Source organism: Crocuta crocuta, unplaced genomic scaffold (assembly GCF_008692635.1).
Source record: "Crocuta crocuta isolate KB4526 unplaced genomic scaffold, BGI_CrCroc_1.0 scaffold57, whole genome shotgun sequence".
NCBI lineage: Eukaryota > Metazoa > Chordata > Mammalia > Carnivora > Hyaenidae > Crocuta > Crocuta crocuta.
Window position 1 is genome coordinate 3549872 of NW_027532163.1, and position 19298 is coordinate 3569169.

General features: G+C 43.6%; 1 protein-coding gene across 1 annotated transcript in view; it reads right to left on the bottom strand.

Moving 5' to 3' along the window:
- The window catches only part of RBPJ (recombination signal binding protein for immunoglobulin kappa J region), a 215382-nt gene extending 197315 nt beyond the window's left edge, over positions 1-18067 (bottom strand). The window contains exon 1 of the mRNA XM_077776600.1: positions 18052-18067. The gene's annotated coding sequence lies outside the window, so the exon portion shown is untranslated. The remainder of the gene's footprint in view (positions 1-18051) is intronic.
- Positions 18068-19298: the final 1231 nt, after the last annotated feature.

Consider the following 19298-nt stretch of genomic DNA (forward strand, 5'->3'; position numbering starts at 1 on the left):
ATTTTTGAACATACTTCAAAAATTATTATTCTCAAAGTGACACATCAGAGTTAGAAGCACGCATTCATATGACTTAAGGAAAGAATACTGTGCCTTCTATCACATTTCTTGTTCCACAAATAACATAATTTTAGCCAAATAGTGTGCCATTTTATTGCAAATCAAGTAATGAGAAACAGCATTGTTATCCTGTTTTATGCTCATTATAAAATTAATTATATTCTACCTGTAGCTCAGTGTAAACTTGGCTGCTTTTCAGTGATCCCTTCTCTATGACGCATTTCATAATTTATTTTTGGGGTTTTTATAATATTCTCCAAAATGATTATTAAGACACTTTAGTTAAAAAATAAAGTCACACTTTTAATGACAAGAAGTACATCTAACTTGGCTGATTTGTTTGATAACTAGGTTATATGATAGAATTTCTTTCATCACTTGAATGAGCCAAATCTGAATATGATTTTGACAAAATTTTAGTTAAAGCATGCAACAAGATAAAGACATTAAAGCAGTCTACTCTAAAAGATATACAAAAATAAATATTTTGATTTTCTCAACTCTTACTGAGACAAATTTAACGAAGTGCCTCTGAATGAAAGGATAACAGGTAAAATAATGGTAATTTACAAGTCTCGGCCTTTTTGGTTATACAGAATGAGAAATTAATGACTGAATAATAAATCTTTTCTCAAGTTAGATGGTTTTCAATTATTTACTTTCAAGTAAACTGGAGAAAGACCTAATCAAAGTGATAGATGCTTAAGAGTTATTGTGTTTGGGGCATACAATTCAGAAGGAGTTCAAAGAACTGAATGTCTGTGCTTCCTTTCACCAGCTACTTGTTGATATGCATGAAAGTTCTCTGCAGTCACACCTATACAAAACAACAAAAATAAATAACAAAAAACCCCAAAAGCCAAAACCAAAAAAAACCCAGGAATAGCAATGGTTCTAATCTTTTAATTAGATTAATTTTAATCTTTCTAATAGTAAGTGATAGTCATTCTTGAATATATGAATTAATTGGGGGCAATATCTCCACTCATCTTACTGAAATGCATTAAAATTACTTTTGAGATTATCATTACATATCAAAAGTTAATATATTGATGATGTTTTGATCAATTGTACACTCTGGTAACGTATGATACTTAAATCTCAAGAATCTTTTCTTTCTTTCTTTCTTTCTTTCTTTCTTTCTTTCTTTCCCTTCCTTCCTTCCTTCCTTCTCCCTTCCTTCTTTTTTTTAATATTTAGTGCCTAGCGGTCAGGAAAAATATTCACATGTGTTACAGAGAAACACAACAAGATAATCAACAGAAGACTACCTTATAAAAATATACTAGATAAAATTCTGAGGAGGAAGACAAACAGAAATAGCACGTCAAGGAGAGCAGATAAAAGAACGGCATAGAATTTCTCCGTGTGAAAGAAAAGTTTGTGCATATATTTATTTTTTTATTTTTATTTTCTGTTAGTGTATTTCTTTCAGTGGATGATAGTGGGTGGCAAACAGCTGGGCTGATAATGTATTTTATGAAAATCATTTCATCTTAAAATGCTAAGTTAAAGTTTAGGTAAATTAAGCATGTGTGCAGAGAGCCAGTTTTCGAAGTTCATTTTTTGGGAGGAAACTTCTGAAGTCCGCTTACTTCATTTCTGAGAATGGCTGCACGCTGGGCTGTGAACGCAAATGGCCGCCCTGGGGCCTGTGCGTTTCACTGCCTCGCTTGGTTCAATTTTGAAGCGCTGCCCTGACTTGCGTGTGCCCCACTCAGGCCCCCTCTGTAGGAAAGAGAGCATCAGATCCCAGGGCACAGTGAGCCAGCATTGCTCTTCAGCTTACTCTGCCTGATTTGATGCAACATGACTATTTTCTCGAAGTGTATTTTTCAAATATGCATAGAGCGTTCACTATGCACCAGGCACTGTTCTAATTGCTTTATGAAGATGAACTGATTTAAGCCTCAGGAAAATCCTGTCAGGTAGGTAGTGCGATTTTCCCCATTTTGCATACTAGGGCATCAGTGCCTAGGGAGATTAAGTTGCAAAAAAATGTCACATTTAGCCATTAAATGATGAAATTGGGATTTCTTATACATGGGTCTCTTAGAAAAAGAGAGAGAGAGCAGAAAGAAATTATTCAATTCTTTGTACCCAAGTGGGCCACCATCAGACCCCTTTCTCCCATCAGAATGCCTACTAGTACATGGTCCTCTTTCTATACCCAACACTTGTCTGGATTGCAAGTAGATTGGATTTGCCTGGGAGGATCCAGAGAATCCAGTTTTGAGATGCAATGGAATTGAACTTCTGCGGCCTGTTTATTGACGCTGGCTTCCCCAGCTGTGAATCATCGTAAAGATGTCTTATTCAGAGAGGAAGGCTGGGTAATTAGTATTACAGGTCATCAGTAAAAGGCCTCCGAAAGCATCAAACCACCCCAAGAAATTATTTTTCCTGGCCTTCTCCGTACGACCTCATAACTGCAGTTTCAGGGGTTTCGAGTGGGCAAAATGCGCTTACGGTTTCCTTTACAGCAACAAGGAAAACAAATTACCCTGACGGCACAGTCGAGGGGGGAGACCGTTTTTCTGCCATCTCCTGCCGCTGCCTTCCAAGTGACTTCCATCGAGCTTGCCATTTGGCACAGGCGGAGGGTGTCAACAAAGGTTGCAAGAACTTTGAGAGTGAAAAATACGTAGGGAAGTTTGCCACTTTGCAGAAGGGAAACTGCTTTCAAAACATAACTCTCTTCTGAAAAGAACTGACTCTCCCTCTCCCCCAAACAACATGACTATCCTTAAAAAAAAAAAAAAGGTCCTGCATTTACAAATAGATTGGTACCTATTACTGTGCTTTCTGGCTATCTAACATTACTTTTGGGCAACTCTGGAATATCTCAGTGTTCTTACTATCATGCGGGGCACTTCAGGTCTGTGAGTCAACCCATTTCCCCACCTGTTTTGAGAATAGAAGCATCACGGGCTGAGTCCTCTGGAAAAAGCTGTGGGGACCAGCCGGTTCCCACTCCACCACTCGCCAGACTTCAATTCGTCAGAAAAATTTCTGAAAACCTCATTCTTCCGCCGCCCTCCGGAGATTAAATTGCCTCTAGTTGTCTGACTTGTTGGAAGCACCAGGGAATAGAATTGCAGTGAAAAGAAGCTTTGGTTCACCAAGAGCTACGCCAGTGCCAGGCTGTGTTAGTGGCATGGGAGGGCATGTCTGCGTGTGATGAGGTAGACCACTATTCTTTAAAAAACTTTTTAATGTTCATTTATTTTTGAGAGAGACAAAGACAAAGCATGAGTGGGGGAGGGGCAGAGAGCGAGGGAGACACAGAATCTGAAGCAGGCTTTAGGCTCTGAGCTGTCAGCACAAAGCCTGACGCAGGGCCTGAACTCATGAACATGAGATCATGACCTGAGCTTAAGTCGGACGCTCAACTAACTGAGCCACCCAGGCGTCCCGCAGTAGACCATTATTAATGTGACCCTGTGCCCTGACTCCCCCTTGCTCCCTGTCCTCTAGAAAGGAATTACATCATAAAGAGTCAGGAGGATGAGAGAAGTGAGGGAAGGGGATAGTCTTTGTGGTCTAGGGGTGTAGAGAGAGGGCAGGAAGGGGCTTTGGTGAGTCTGGGAGAATCGGGGTTCTGAGTGTTGCTGGACGGTTATGATTCGGGTCCTCCCTAATTTTATGTTGAAGGATGCAAACCAGAGACTAAAATATTTTTAAAAGTCTCCCATGACTATTTGGACTGTGACCCTGTGCGCTGACACTGGACTTAAAGAGCTCCAGGAAAATCGGGAGAGCAATTTTAACAGTAATTCATAACACATCTTCCAGGCATAGGTGTTTAGGGTTGCAGAGCCGAGATGGATACTGTTCACGTTGGGCTGGTTTTGTACTGAAGAAAACAGTCGGTGGGGAAAGAGATGATAAGATTTCTATGGTCCGTGTTCCCCGTCAAATTCACGTGTTGAGCTCCTAACCCCCGGAAACTCATAATATGCCGGTGTTTGGAGACAGGGCCTTTAAAGAGGAAATTAAGTTAAATGAGGCCATCAAGGTCAGGTCTAATCCAATCTGACTGAGTCCTTATGAGAAGGAAGACGAGACACTGGAGGAAAGGTCACGAGGGAGCGCGTGGAGAAGGCGACCATCTCCCAGCCTAGGAGAGAGGCCTCAGGAGAAACCAAACTTGCCCACACTTTGATCTTGGACTTCTAGCCTCAGGGACTGTGAGAAAATAAATTTCTGTTGTTTAAGCCACCCAGTCTGTGGTATTTTGTTATGGCAGCCCCAGCAAATTAATTCACCATGGCACGCATCTCATTCTGGTACTGGAAATGTCAGTGGCTCCCACTAACTATAAATACAGTGTAATTGCTCAGTGTGGCTAAGTACTAGGGTACTTAATAGTCTTGTGACTATCTCCAGCCCACCTACCTCACTTCATCAGAACTCTGTACACCCCCCCGGGATCATCTTTACTCCTTCGGTGATATTGTTTCCTTCCTATCTCTAGGGGTTGAACTATTACTGGGTCTTCTAGGCCTCGCCGTCTCCTTGACCTTCCTCATTCACTTTGCTTCCAGTGTAATAACCCCCCCCTTACCTCTAGCGGATGACTGAAGCCACACAGATAGTCCCAAACCCTGTCTATACTGTGTTTCTCCTATACGTACACACTGATGGTAAAGCTTCATTTATAAATTAGGTACGGTGAGAGATTCGTAAAACAGAGCAATTGTAACAATACAGTGTAATAAAAGTTATGTGAATGTGGCGTTCTCTCTCTCTCAAAATGCCTTCCAGATGTACTGTCCTCACCCTTCTTGTGATGGCCTGAGATGATAAGAAGCCTATGTGAGGAGATGAAGTGAGGTGACTGATCTAGGCGCTGCGGCATAGCGTTAGGCTACTATTGACCTTCTGATGGTTCACTGGAAGGAAGGTCTTCTGTTTCCAAACCACAGTTGACCGCAGGTAACTGAAAATTCAGAAATTGAAACCTTGGAGAAGGGAGGACTATTGTAATCTCTTACTTAAGGTTAGGAGAACACACAGGCTCTGGAGACAGATGACCTCGGTTTGGACTTCTAGCCCTGCTACTCACGTGCTGGGTGACCTTGGGCAAGTCACTTAACCTCTCTGAGCCTCACCCTCTCCCCTGTGTAGGGAAGTAACAGTAGTATCACTACACAGAAGTTGGGAAGAATCGTTAAAATAATGCCTGTAAATCCCTCTGAAAATGTCCAATGTACACCATTTATTTTCTTATTACTCAAACTTTATTATTCTTTTTTTTAATTTTTTAAATTTTTTTAAATGTTTTTTATTTATTTCTAGGAGAGAGAGAGAGACAGAGTGAGCAGGGGAGGGTCAGAGAGAGAGGGAGTCACAGACTGAAACAAGCTCCAGGCTCTGAGCTGGCAGTCAGCACAGAGCCCGACGCGGGGCTCGAACCCACGAACCGCGAGATCAAGACCTAAGTGAAAGTCGGATGCTTAACCGACTAAGCCCCCCAGGCGCCCCCAAACTTTATTATTCCTAATATTTCTCAATAATTCTTATTCTGATTTAGTTTTTTCTTATTTCTTAAAGCCTTCATAATATTTTATCTGTTTCATAATACTTTAAGAGCTCTTGGGTGGTTTTTTTTTAAATGTTTATTTATTTTTGAAAGAGAGAGAGAAACAGAGGGTGAGTGGGAAGGAGCAGAGAGAGAGGGAGACACAGAATCTGAAGCAGGCTCCAGGCTCTGAGCTAGCTGTCAGCACAGAGCCTGACACGGGGCTTGAACTCAGGGACTGTGAGATCAGGACCTGAGCTGAAGTTGGACGCTTAACTGACTGAACCACCCAGGCTCCCCAGCTCTTGGGTGTTTTCATAACGATTTTAATTTTGTTGAAAATTCTGATTATTGAGGTAACATGCTCATTGTGACAGTCTCATTAAAAATGGAGAAACAGGGGCATCTGGGTGGCTTAGTCGGTCAAACGTCTGACATCGGCTCAGGTCATGATCTCATGGCTTGTGAGTTCGAGTCCGTGTCGGGCTCTGTGCTGTCAGTGCAGAGCGTGATTCTGATCCTCTGTCTCCCTCTCTCTCTGCACCTCCCTCACTTGCACTCTCTCTCTCAAACATAAATAAACATTTTTTTAAAAATGGAAAAACAAGAGGGAAAACATCATTTCTAATCCTGCTGTCTGGGCTCTACTTTTAGCATTTTGATGGATCACCTTCCATCTTTTTTCTATGTGTTAAATGCACCATTTGGAACAAAAATGTGATCATATTAAACATATTATTTATGACAAATGCTTTTTCCATAGGGTAGATTTCTCTCCATATTAACAAATATAGTCTGCCTGTTTACACTAGTGGCTTGTTCTGATCCACCTTACGGGTATAGGTTGTGCTTAGTTTGCATAGTGTTAAAATTTTTTTCCGCCAAATGGGGCGCCTGGGTGGCTTAGTCGGTTAAGCGTCCGACTTTGGCTTAGGTCTTGATCTCGCGGTTCGTGGGTTCGAGCCCCGCGTCGGGCTCTGTGCTGACTGCCAGCTCAGAGCCTGGAGCCTATTTCAGAGCCTGTGACTCCCTCTCTCTCTGACCCTCCCCTGCTCACGCTGTCTCTCTCTCTCTCTCCTAGAAATAAATAAAAAACATAAAAAAAATTTTTTTTCCGCCAACTGAAAAAGAAATCAGGATATTGTACAGAAAAAAATCACATTCTCCTGCTTTGGAAAATCTGAAGCTGTAGCCACACTGAACCTGCATTCCAGGAAGTAGTTACTGGCTAGAACTGAGTACTGCTTTCACCTTGCTTTCCTGGCCCCACGGTAGACCCCTGGCCTACTTTGCCATTTGTGAACAGATCTGGTCTCCTTAATTAGAATTAGCAATTTGTGGGCACGGTCTATTCTACTTTATTGTTTAACCTTGGGTCCTCGGCACCTCCCACTTACAAAGCTCTTAATAATTGTGCTGCATAAATACTTGAATGAGTACGCTCAGGCTTACATATTCTTTTTTTTTTTTTAATTTTTTAAATTTATTTCTGAGAGAGAGAGAGAGAGAGACAGCGTGAGCAGGGGAGGGTCAGAGAGGGAGACACAGAATCTGAAGCAGGCTCCAGGCTCTGAGCTAGCTGTCAGCACAGAGCCTGACGTGGGGCTCGGACCCACAAACCGTGAGATCATGCCCTGAGCTGGAGTCGGATGCCCAACCGACTGAGCCACTCAGGTGCCCCAGGTTTACATGTTCTTGTCTATTCCGGGAGTGCGTGGAGGATTCTGGACCCCACCAGAGCCCTGGGCTTCTTCTGTTCCTGAAAGTTCCCCCAGCTGGACCCAAAGTGGGGCTCCACCCACACTGCTAACTTTGAGGAATCTTTCTTCCTAGAGGAGTTTCAAACCTTTCAAAAAGCAATAGATAGTAATCAGTTCACTGCCGGCTAAGATGCAGCCGGCTGCCAAGCAGAAGATGACAGCTTTTGAATAACACCATTACGCCTTTCAAAACATCTAACATTGGGAAAGAGGGGGAAAAGAAGAAGTCTGTCACTGTATACCAGTGGCTGCACTTGGCTTTTTTTTGTTTCCCTCCACCGTCTTCTAAGCGTGACATGGGCCCCGGCGAGCTCCTGGTGGGTGTCGGTGCTCAACTTAGAAGCTGGATTCCAGGGGCAGCCGGGAGGCTCCTGGACGCTCCGCCCTGAAGGCTACACGTGAGGCCCGGCCACAAGGTGCGAGGCGGCCCCTTTAATCCTACCCCAGAGCCTTGGCTTCTAAAACCTGATCCTCCAGGGGCGCCTGGGTGGCTTAGTCGGTTGAGCGTCCNAAAAAAATAAAAAAATAAATAAAACCTGATCCTCCAAAAGTTGGACTTATATAACTTATTTGTTTATTTTTAAGCCAGCCCCGTCCAAGTTGAGAACACTTAAGTCTCCCTTTTGGAAAGAAGTTGGAACCCAACATTATCATTAACTAACTCAGCAAGCGATGGTTCTGTAAAAATACCCAGCGGCACAGTTCTGAGGACTTTTATTGTCCTGTTCCCGGCGGAGTGACATCGGGCGGCGGTTTCTCTGAAAATCATTCCTGGGGTTTTCTCCCTGTGTGTCTCTAGCCCTCTGTTTCTGTCTCTGTTTCTCTCTTGGAAACCATGGCCCGAGTCTAAGGGGGGGGGGGTTGGAACGTTCTGCAGGGAGGGAGCCCCCTCCATTTGGCAAGGGACTAGGCAGTCCTTGCTCGATAATGGCCACAGGGTCTCTCTAACTAGTTCAGTTGCTGGGGCATCTGGGAGACGTAGTGCTTGCTCTCTGTCAGGCTGACCGGAAACATAAGACATATATCTTTCAGTCAGAGCAGATGTCATTTTATACCGGATTTTTAAAAACTGTTAACATTTATCTATTTTTGAGAGAGAGAGAGACAGAGCACGAGTTGGGGAGGAGACAGAGGCATGGAACCCGAAGTGAGCTCCAGGCTCTGAGATGTCAGCACAGAGCCTGATGCGGAGCTTGAACTCATGAACCATGAGATCACGACCTGAGCCGAAGTCTGACGCTCAACCGACTGAGCCACCCAGGGGCCCCTATTAGATTTTAGACATAAGGGCACAGGAGCCAAGGGTCTGATACAAATGTAGGTGAAGAAGATGTCCACTGTTATGTTATTTCTATTAGAGAAAACATCAGAAACTCTCTAAACCTTTAGCAGTGGGAGAATAATTAAATAAATGATGCCATTGTCAATGTATCCGTTAAAGGTTCCTCAAAGTCATACAGATTCTTTTGAAGGGCTTTTGACGATGTGAGAGAAGTTATAATTTGTTAGGTTAGAAAAAGTGGAATACAAAGTCACAGACGAAATCTGAGGCCAATTATGTTTATTATATGGACAGAGATTTTGAAGAAGTACACCACAATTTTAGGAGAGGTTATACCGTGTGTGGTGGGCTTATGGGTAGTTTTTGTTTCTTTATACTTTCTAGCACTTTCAAATTTGTCCTCCAAGGATAATTTATTGCTTTGATCATCAGATATTAAAATGATCATCAGGTAGCCAACTTTGCTGGTGATGACAGATTTGGGTTCACATTTTCTTTCAGTGCCATTTCCTTGGCTCTTCCTAGCCACCCGCTGTCCTCACATGGCTTCTCCAATGAGGCTCTGGAGGAAAAGGCTGGGACTTAAGATGAGGAGGGTAAGGGGCTCCTGGGTGGCTCAGTTGGTTGAGCATCCGACCTTGGCTCAGGTCATGATCTCTTGGTTCCTGAGTTCGAGCCTCACCAGGCTCGCTGCTGTCAGTGCAGAGCCTGCTTCAGATCCTCTGTCCCTCACTCTCTCAGCCCCTCCCCCACTTGTGTTCTCTCAAAAATAAACAAACATTTAAAAACAAGGAGGAGCAAAAGGTGTTTCCCTCTGCAGGGAGTCACTGCCATTTCCCTTGTGACCTGAAAGTTTGTGGGCATCTATGCATGTGTCCCAAATAGATTCCTACGTGCAGATGCATAGAGCTTCACAACTTTAAGAAGAAAGCCAGCCTGATGGGGTCTTAGGTTCAGGTGAGAAAGTTCTAGCAGATTACCTCTTCCCTCTCTTTATCCCCACAGCCTCTGCTCCTCTAAATCAGCACAGATATTTTCAAGTTCCGGTGAGGCAGCCTGGTTCAAGCAAGGTAACCAAGCCACACACACTGAGCTTTGAGGGCTGTCCAGCTAAAAGTGGACGGGTTTTTCCCCTGCGCCAGCCAATCCCTTCAGTCCTGTGGGTTTCCATCATGTTAAATGGCTGTAACATAACTCGAAGCTTCTTTTGGGGTCGTGTCCCATGACCTCATCTCTCACTGCCTATGCACCTGGGGTGAGGTGCTCCCGGCAGGCACTCAGGGTCATGTTGAAGGGAGACCTGAGCTGGGGGTGGGGGACAAGTCTTTTCTTAAGAATGTTTATGAGAAAGGGACAGTCTCTCAACTACCAAGCTTGGCGATTGTTCAACTCAATCTAGCCACCAACTGTTTATGGAATGAGTATCTACATTTGTGAACAAGGCACCCAAGATCCTCCCCAAATTCGTCAGAAAATGTCTCACTTTCTTCCATCAGCATCCCTTCCCAGCCCTTCTACTTAAGGCTTGGATCCCTGGGTGGGTGTTGTGGAAGTGATACTGGCCCTGAAATCAGGAGGTCTGGGTTGAAAATCTCATCTCTACTCTGCCGCCCACGAGCTCCATTGCTTCCAAAAAGTCTCTTAACCCCTCCAATCTCCTTTGCCCGTCTTTAAAACAGGAATACTAATGCCAGCCTCGTGGGTTGTTCTTGAGTAGAATTGCTGGAGTTAGCAAATGAAAAAATAGACACCCAGTTAAATAGGAACGCCAGGTAAACAACAAGCAATGTTTGGCATAAGTGTCTACTATAAGTATTGTGGACTCATTAAGTATTTACTGTAAGTATTGTAGACATACTCATACTAAAAACTTATTTTCCGTTTATCTACACTCCAGTTTAACTGAGTGTCCTGTATTGTACCTGATAATTCTGTTCTTGAGACTGAAATAAAGGGATTTACCTGAAAGCCGCTGCCCACAATTCGGTGAGTACCTTTCCTCTGTACCTGCTCTCCCAGGGCTGGGGGGGNCTCTTTGAAATAAGGACTGTGTGACCAGGTTGGTGGAGGGCGCGGGAGGGTGCTTAGTTAGGGGAGGTCATGTCCACAGAGAGCAGAAGACACACGGCCGGCATGAGGCTAAACCTCTGCTTAACAGACATCTTTAAAGACCTCAGCGAATAACGGTCCTTGGTCTTGTGTGCCTTTAACACACTCTGCCATCTGCCAGCCTGTCAGCGAAGTGACACTACAGTGCCAGGAGAAGCCCGGATGGGGATACTGACCTCAGGGAAACCCCATCCAGGCAAGATCATTCCATAGTCTTCAAAGGCCAACTGCTGTGCTAGACAGAGGGACTTTCCTGGGGGTAATTTTTACAGAGAAGGGGTAAAGGTGACTGGGTGCCCCAGAGACCTTACTGCAACTTGGGGGAAACCCAGCGAGTGAGTTGAGGCGGGCCATCCTTGTCATCTCTCACGTCTCCTGCCCACCACCTTCCTCAAACTTGAATCCCCTCTGGCTTCAGCTCCCCCAGCTGGTGGGGCGGACATGGCACACGGCCCATCCACTCTCTGGCTTCTGTGCGCATCGCAAGAGGCCGAGTGCCCCCAGAACCTCACGGTATAATTTTCCTTTTCTGATCATCTGAATTCCAGGCGAGAAGCTCAGCTGTCATAGGCTTCAGGGAATTTTTCCACCAGGATTGAAATCGGGGCCAAGAAAGCGCGAGCATGCAGAAGGCATTCTTTTCTGCTATTCAGCCGCACTTTCCCTTTAGTTAGGGCATTAGGAAATGCTGCCTTTCCCCAGAGTCCTAGATGAGAGTTTTGAATTTCATTACAGTGAGAAAACACATAAAGGAAGACCATCGCTTTGCTGAATTTCCTAATCTGTTACGTTTTTTCCTCCCATATCCATTAAAAAAAAAGTCTAGAGAACATTTTAATAGGGACGTTCATATACATATTTGATATTAAGAAAAATAAAACTAATTTGAACCATGGCAAGTGCAAAAAAAAAAAAAGGAAAGAGAAAAAAGGAGAAAAATGTAAAAGGAAACCTCTGTCTGCTGTCCTAGCCTCAGTTGAAGTTTCCTAGTCTGCTTGTTACTTTTATTTTGAAAGACAAGATGGAACATCAGACTAGTATTTACCAAACAGGTTTCTTTGGGTTAATTTACTTTTTTTTTTATTTTTTTTTAATGTTTTATTTATTTCTAGGCGAGAGAGAGAGAGACAGCATGAGCAGGGGAGGGTCAGAGAGAGAGGGAGTCACAGACTGAAACAGGCTCCAGGCTCTGAGCTGGCAGTCAGCACAGAGCCCGACGCGGGGCTCGAACCCACGAACCGTGAGATCATGACCTAAGCGAAAGTCGGATGCTTAACCGACTAAGCCACCCAGGCGCCCCTGGGTTAATTTACTTTCTAAAAATTTTCATTCATCCTATGAAATGATAGCTTTAAAGTCTGGATTTGATGTGCTGTATATATATGAAGATAAATATAGGCTATCAAAATGTAAACATGCTTGGCTGGGTACCCCTTAAAACAATCTTCTGGAAACGGCACTCCACTTTGTGAAGTTCTATGAAGTCAGTGAATTCCTATCACCTGGTTAAGAGTAGCCAGATTTGGGTGAGATGTTTATTCCATCTTGCGCACTGGGCTTTGCATGCATTAGCTCATTTATCTTCCCTACAGAGAAGGTATTTTCACGGGCTCCATTTTACAGATGAAAAACCTCAGACCGAGAGAGGCAAATGTCATATTGCTACTAGATGAAAGTCAGATTCAAACCAGAGCACCCTGAGTTCAGAGTCCACGCAGTCACCCCTCTCTCTTCTAACCTCTTAGACAAAAAACACAGATATCAATACTACCGCCGGCCGGGAAAAAGAGCAGGCAATGACAGTCTTATTGAAGAAGTAGATCGTTCAGTACTCAATGGTAAGTATGTCCTTCCAGTAACTTTAACGCATTCCATGCAGCTCCTAACTTGCAGAAGGATTGGAATCCGGAAGTTGATTCAAGAGCAATTTCCCTGTCCCCTTCTGTGCTCTAAGGCACTGAGGTACACGCCTCACCTGTTATACTCAGCATACTGTCTCTTTTCTGCTCACACATCTCTCCCCCACAGGGTTCCTGCTCAAGGGCAGAGATCTTGCCTTATGTTTCCTTTGCTATTCCCAGCACCCAGCACAGTGCCCAGCACAGGGACACACGAAGCATACACACGTTGTATTATATTACACGTCATTTGTTTGGAACTCAGCACACATTTCCCAAAAGAAACGCGTTACAAATGGGAGTGGAAGCATTATGTTTCCAACCAGCCCACAAAAGTTTATTTAAACTTTCTTGTAGTCTACCAAGAGTACTAATAAGCAATTTGGAGCCGTGGGTGGGACAAAGTGGTAGGTGGGGGAAAAGATAGAAATCTTCCTCTCCCTTTCCTGAGTCAGATCTAGATGAAATTTCACATGGGTCAGAATTCATCCTTGACTCCCCCTAAACTGTGTTTTATCTTTATATCTCCCATTCACGGGCATCCCTGCCTCCAGGCTTCCTACTCAATACCCAGCTGTGGTCTCTCACTCAGGTCTTCCTGCTCTCTCCCCAGTAACCTTCTTTACTCCCTCACTAGTCAAAATTCCTGTTTCCCGAGTGCAGCTGAGCTTAGCTGATTTTCAGCAAAAAAAAAAATGTACATGAATTAATTCTTGCTAATGTGTGAATGGTTGCCCAATGCTAGGCATACAGATGTTAGTACAGTAGTTAAGATAGGCTTTGGAGATGGACCTAGATTTGAATCCTGGTTCTATCTTTAACTTATATGGCCTAGGTAGGGTAATTTAACCTCTCTAAGCCTCATTTCTTTCATCTGTAAAATGGAAAGTAATAGTAATTGTACAGAGCATTAACACTTTCATGACATTGGAGTTACAGCACATATTGGGTACAGTTCTGAGAACTGTTTTTTTTTTTTTTAGTTTATTTATTTGTTTCGAGAACGAGAAAGAGATGAGAAAGAGAGAGGGAACGAGCACATGGGGAAGGGGCAGAGAGAGGGGGAGAGAGAGAATCTCAACCAGGCTCCACAGTGTGGAGTCCAATGTGGGGTTTGAACCACGAGATCACGACCTGAGCTGAAACCAGGAGTTGGACACCTACCCAACTGAGCCACCCAGGCGCCCCAAACATAAGAACTTCTTATTCATTTATTTACTTTATCTTTACAACAACCCCATGAGGTAGACACTCATTATTAACCTTTATAAAGGGGAATGGCTTTTTAAAAGAGATTTCTAATGGCAAAATATCATTTATTCCTGCTTTCCTTCTTACAAAAAGGCTTGGAGGCAAAATCCTACGTACAGAGAATTTCTGGCCCTGTGGGGAGAAGAGGACCGTCATTCCCAGGAGAAGATGTTTCAGGGCAAAGAGAGTGGGGGCTGTTACCAGATCACCCACGGATGACAATTCATGTGGAGAGTCCGTTCCTTTACGTGATTCCTGTGTCCACAGCTTCCTCCCTTCCTCTGCCTCTGAATGTGCCGAATCTGCAAGTGGTCCAAGTTTTTTTTTTTTTTCCCTATCCCCTTTCTTTCTTTTTTTAATTTTTTCACACAGCCTATGGCAGCTGCCAGGTGGTGGGGGCCCGGCGGACGGCAGCAGCTGTTCGCATGTATGGGACCTCTGTAGTCTTTCTTTGTGAGTCAGGGGCTGTCTGTATACATCACAGGCTACCACCTGGCAAGACATTTCGTTCCATCTAGGTTGTTTAAATGTTTCCTGGATGATATCATAAAGGCAAACGGAGGGGAGGATGCTTCAAGATGCTGAGCTCAATGCAGCCCCTCACTGCCCTCCAGCCCTCCACTGAAACGTTCGAGTTATTCTGTCCCGTAGCTTAGCAGATAGCCTTGGATTTGCTCTCCAGTCCTCCCCATTTACCAGAGGCAGAGATTTTAAAGCCATGGGGGTATGCATTTGAACAGAAGTGACAGTGTCGTCATGGAAAACAGTGAGCAGAAGCCTAAGGCAGAGGCAGGTGGCCGGCTCGCCCGCTGTGGGCGTCCTTGTGATTAAGTACCTTCACTTCTCTGGGCCTCACTTTCCTCGCTGTCAAACAAGGTGGGTGGGCTGCACTATCTCTGGTCCCTCTGGAGCTGAGGACTCTCTGATTCTCTGATAAATTCAGAACCGATCGCTGTTCATCCTTTCTAATGTCGCCCTAGAGACGGACAGTCCATCATGACCCTTGTAAGCGTGCCCATATGCTTCCCTGTCCTTAAAACTGAACAATCTTTCCTGTGCTAACTAAACATATCTCGTCATTTGAGGGGCTTTTCTTATTGTTACTAGGCCTTCTGGAAACACAGAGACTTCCGCCCTGTATTCGTATTACTGTGATACCTTTGTTACATATATAATGACCTGTCTGTTTTAACCTAGATGATTAGTTTTGAAAGACTTAGTAGCAATACATCCTATTTCTATATGACATTTATATTTAAGAGCTATTTCACACATACCATTTCATTTGAGTCTTGAACTGAAAATAGGAAAGGAAGTCACACTCATTTTTATATGTGAAGAGATTCAGGATGAAGAAACATGGGTACCTTTCGTAACATCTCATCTTATGGTTCCTAAGTGGAAGAGTCGGGGCCCCAAACTTGGATTCTGTTGACTCCCAGTCTAGTGCTCAGGCCATGAGAACACATATAAATTAAACCCAGCACCACCGCCTGATAAACCAGCTCTCCTTGCTTGAGTTTCTACTGCGTCCCGGGTACTTGATGAGGTGCTTTGCATACAACAACTTGCATATTTGAAGCAACTATGCAAGGGAAGTTTTATCATACTCAGTTTAGAGATGGAAAAAATAGGAAGTTTGGAGAGAAAAGTATTAATTAAGTAGTTGCCTGATGGCTAACGTGTCCTGAAAGCAAAATTCAAGCCCAAGCTCTTTATTCTGGCAGGGTTGACTTTCACTTAAAAATGCATCACCTGAGGGGTACGTGGGTGGCTCAGTGGGCTAGGCGGCAGACTTTGGCTCAAGTCCTGGAGTTCAAGCCCCACATCAGGCTCTGTGCTGAGACCTCAGAGCCTGTGGCCTGCTGCAGAGTCTGCGTCTCCCTCTCTCTGCCCCTTCCCCACTCATGCTTTGTTTCTGCCTCTCAAAAGTGAATAAATGTTAAAAAAAAGATGCATCACCTGAAAGGACACCCAATATAGTTTAGTCCTTAGAACATGTTAAGGCCACGTGAATTATGGTTCCATGAAAATACGGTGAACAGAAAGTGGGGAGGGGGGCGGTGTTTGAATTCCGTTCAGCTGACTCGAACATCAGTTCGAGCTGCCCTTAATTCTCCCACTGTGCATCACGCTGCTTGTTGGACTGTCTTTTCTAGATTTTACTTTTCATGTTTTTCAAACATATTGTTTGTTCCCTTTTTTCCTAGCCCTTCTTAAAATGTCTCTTCAATTTTAAGAGCTCAGCATTTCACATGAGCGTGATCTTCCTAGAACCCATATGGTGGCCAATAGAAGCATGGGATTCTAGCTTCCCCCCTCTTTCCCAAATTCCAGATTCTGCATCCCAGGATCATTTCACATTTCTTAATAAATCATTCTCCTGACCACTTTACCTAGCCAACCCTTGCCTGCTTTTGTATCTGTGTAATTCATGGTCTGTTCTTAGGCATTCTAAATTCATCTATAACATAAGGATAATGATTCCTGTCCTTTCTGCATCTCATGATTTTGGTGGTGCTCAGTTAAACCATTTATAAAGAAAGCACTTGGAGAAAGTATAAGGAACAATCAACACAGACAATTATAGTATATTTTGCTTTCGAAAAGCCTACACTGTAGAAATGGAGCAAAATAATCAGGATTGGTCAGGGAGGTGGAGATTTAGATGTTCTGAACTTATTTATTAGTTATAATATGTAACAGATATAAATTATATAAAATTATATAATCAATTATATAAAATAATTATATATTTATAAATATATAATTAATAAATATATAANATGGAGCTCGAACACATGAACCATGAGATCCTGACCTGAGCAGAAATCAAGAGTTGGACACTTAACTGACTGAGCCTCCCAGGTGCCTCCTAAACCATTTCAGAAGAGAGAGTTTATGCAGATATTTTAAAATAATATGCTCTTCAAACCATAGGCTCACATGGGTGAGAGTTGCTTAAACACAGCATTGATGTCCTTTGTGTTTTCCCCTCACATCTCCCTGGTTTCTTTGCGTGTACACGCCTGGCTGCTCTCCTACAAAACCCACACCTTCGGGTCTTGTTATGGACACTGTGTCAACCTTCTCTTGCAGAAGCTCCCACATTTTCCAAAATAAGAACGCAGTTTAAAAGCATTCACTCTTCTTGTGAAGTTCCAAGATAATAATGAAGTCTTGGCATCCACTGACTTGGAAAATACTCAGTGAGAAAAAGACTTTCCAAACTCAGTAAAACTTTTAAATGGAGTTCTATTTAATCGATCACAATGGCATCCAAATGCTTTTGGAAAATACACAGACATGTCTGAGGCGTTATTCCATGTTTATGAACACTGAGTACATATTTGTCAGATGAATGCATGGATAAGAAGAGAATGAAAATTTGCAGGCACTACTTGTGATATACATGGATTTGTGATCCTTTGTCCTAACTTCATTCCCCAACTCCTGCCCTGGGAGCCAGAGCTCAGAGTTTAAAAACCACTTGCATGGTTTCCCAAATACCCAGCATACAGTAGGCACGCAATAATTGCATACTGAGTGTCCACAGGAATGAATGGATGAATGCTATTTGTCTCCCAGTTAGATTACAAGTTTCTGGATAGCAGATAGGTCATAGGCCCTTCTGTGTCCCCAGCAGAACCCAACATTGTGCGGAGAGAAAGCAGCCTGCTTTCAATAATCAACTAACTTGATTAGCATCGCTTACCAACATTTCTGGAAGAGCTTATTAGAAAGGAAACGGCTAAAATTTAAGCTATCTAGAGGGAACATAAATGTTTTTGATTTCAGAAAACTCCTTGTGTTTGTCGGCAAGAGTAAGGAAGAGAAGCCATGGAAGCAGGAAAACACAAGGCAATGGGAAAGCACCCAAGGAAGAAGCAGTGTTGCCGACCCGAAGGGAGGGAGAGCGTCTGGCCAGTGGAATAGACACCTCACCCTCTGAAGCCTCCGTCTCCTGCTGAGTAACGTAAGGCCTCAGCACAGAGCAGGCGATATGACCAGAGCCCTGTTTGGTGGAGGGAAATAGCAGAGAGGGTGGTTAGCTCCTCACATCTCAGAGTGGTAGATGGCAAAGAGCAATGTACTTATGAGATAGAGCATATTAAATATTTTCATGAGGAACCATGACTTAGAGATTTCGTTAGAGGAATCACTCACCTCAGCAACGCTGGGTAGAGCAGCCCAATCATCTTGAAGAGAAACTCTTAATATGGGTTCTTCTCAAAGGCTGCAGGGTCATGAAGCTCTATGGAAAGAACTAGCCACTTGCACCCTAAGTCTGGTGGCCACTTCACCTTGCAGCAAAGGAAGTGAAAGTGTCCAGAGGAAGAAGGTCAACATTCTCTCTAGGGGGGAAAAAATGCAGACATAGGCTTTTTTTTTTTTTTTGAAGGGTGGAGGGTTCAAAAGTGCTTTGATTATAGCTATATATCTATAAAGACAAATAAGAAATAATCTTTCTTATTTCTTGTTTTTCCTCAGCTGATCCTGAGATCTGAGGCCTGATTTTATAGGAGAGGAGTCTGGAAAACAAATTACCAAAGGGAAAGCAAGAAAAAGGAGAGAAATTATGTTCCAGCTGTTTTAGGTTAATTTGATTTTCTTTCACGTTTCATGGCTGCCATGACCTCAATTATTTCTGTTGAGTTGAAATCTTTGGGTGATCTGGATTCCTCCAATTCTAGACAGGGCCTTAATCATAGTTTGTCCAGATTCCCAGTTTTGTAGTTGTGAAGGCTGAAGTACAGTGATGTAAGGCACCATACCACAGGTCCTTCTAACCCGTAATGTCACACTCACCAAGGTCCAACACCTTCCCCCAAGTCAACCTCTTGAACAGAGGTTCAACCCACTCACAGTGCACCTGTGACCTTCTTCATCTGTCCCATCTGTCCTTCTTCATCAAAATACATGTCAGCCTGATGGGACATCCCAGCTGGAGTGAGGAGCCTGGGTGGGATCTGCTAACTTCAGAGGGTGTATGTGTCTGGAATGCAATCAGGACGGCACCATGGGAAGGGGACCGGGCAGTGCAGTGTATGAGAAAGAACATGTGCTCCACAGCTTGACTGCCACAGATGTCCTCATCCCACCACGCAATAACTGTGTGACACTGGCAAGTTACTTAACCCTTTTTTGGTCTCAGTTTGTCCATCTGTAAAATAGGGATAATGGTACTTTTTTCCGATGACTATTGTGAAGATTACATAGATTCACAGCACCATGCTGTACAGATGATAGACACTAGCTAAAGGCTATTGGTATTATTATTATTATGTATATTATTATTAGATCTTCACCTGTAGAACAATAGCTGTGTCACAGGATTGTAAAACTTAAGTGACGTTGAATCATGCCTAGTCAAAGGAAAGGGATGAGTGAATTAGCTGTGTGCTCTTGGGCAA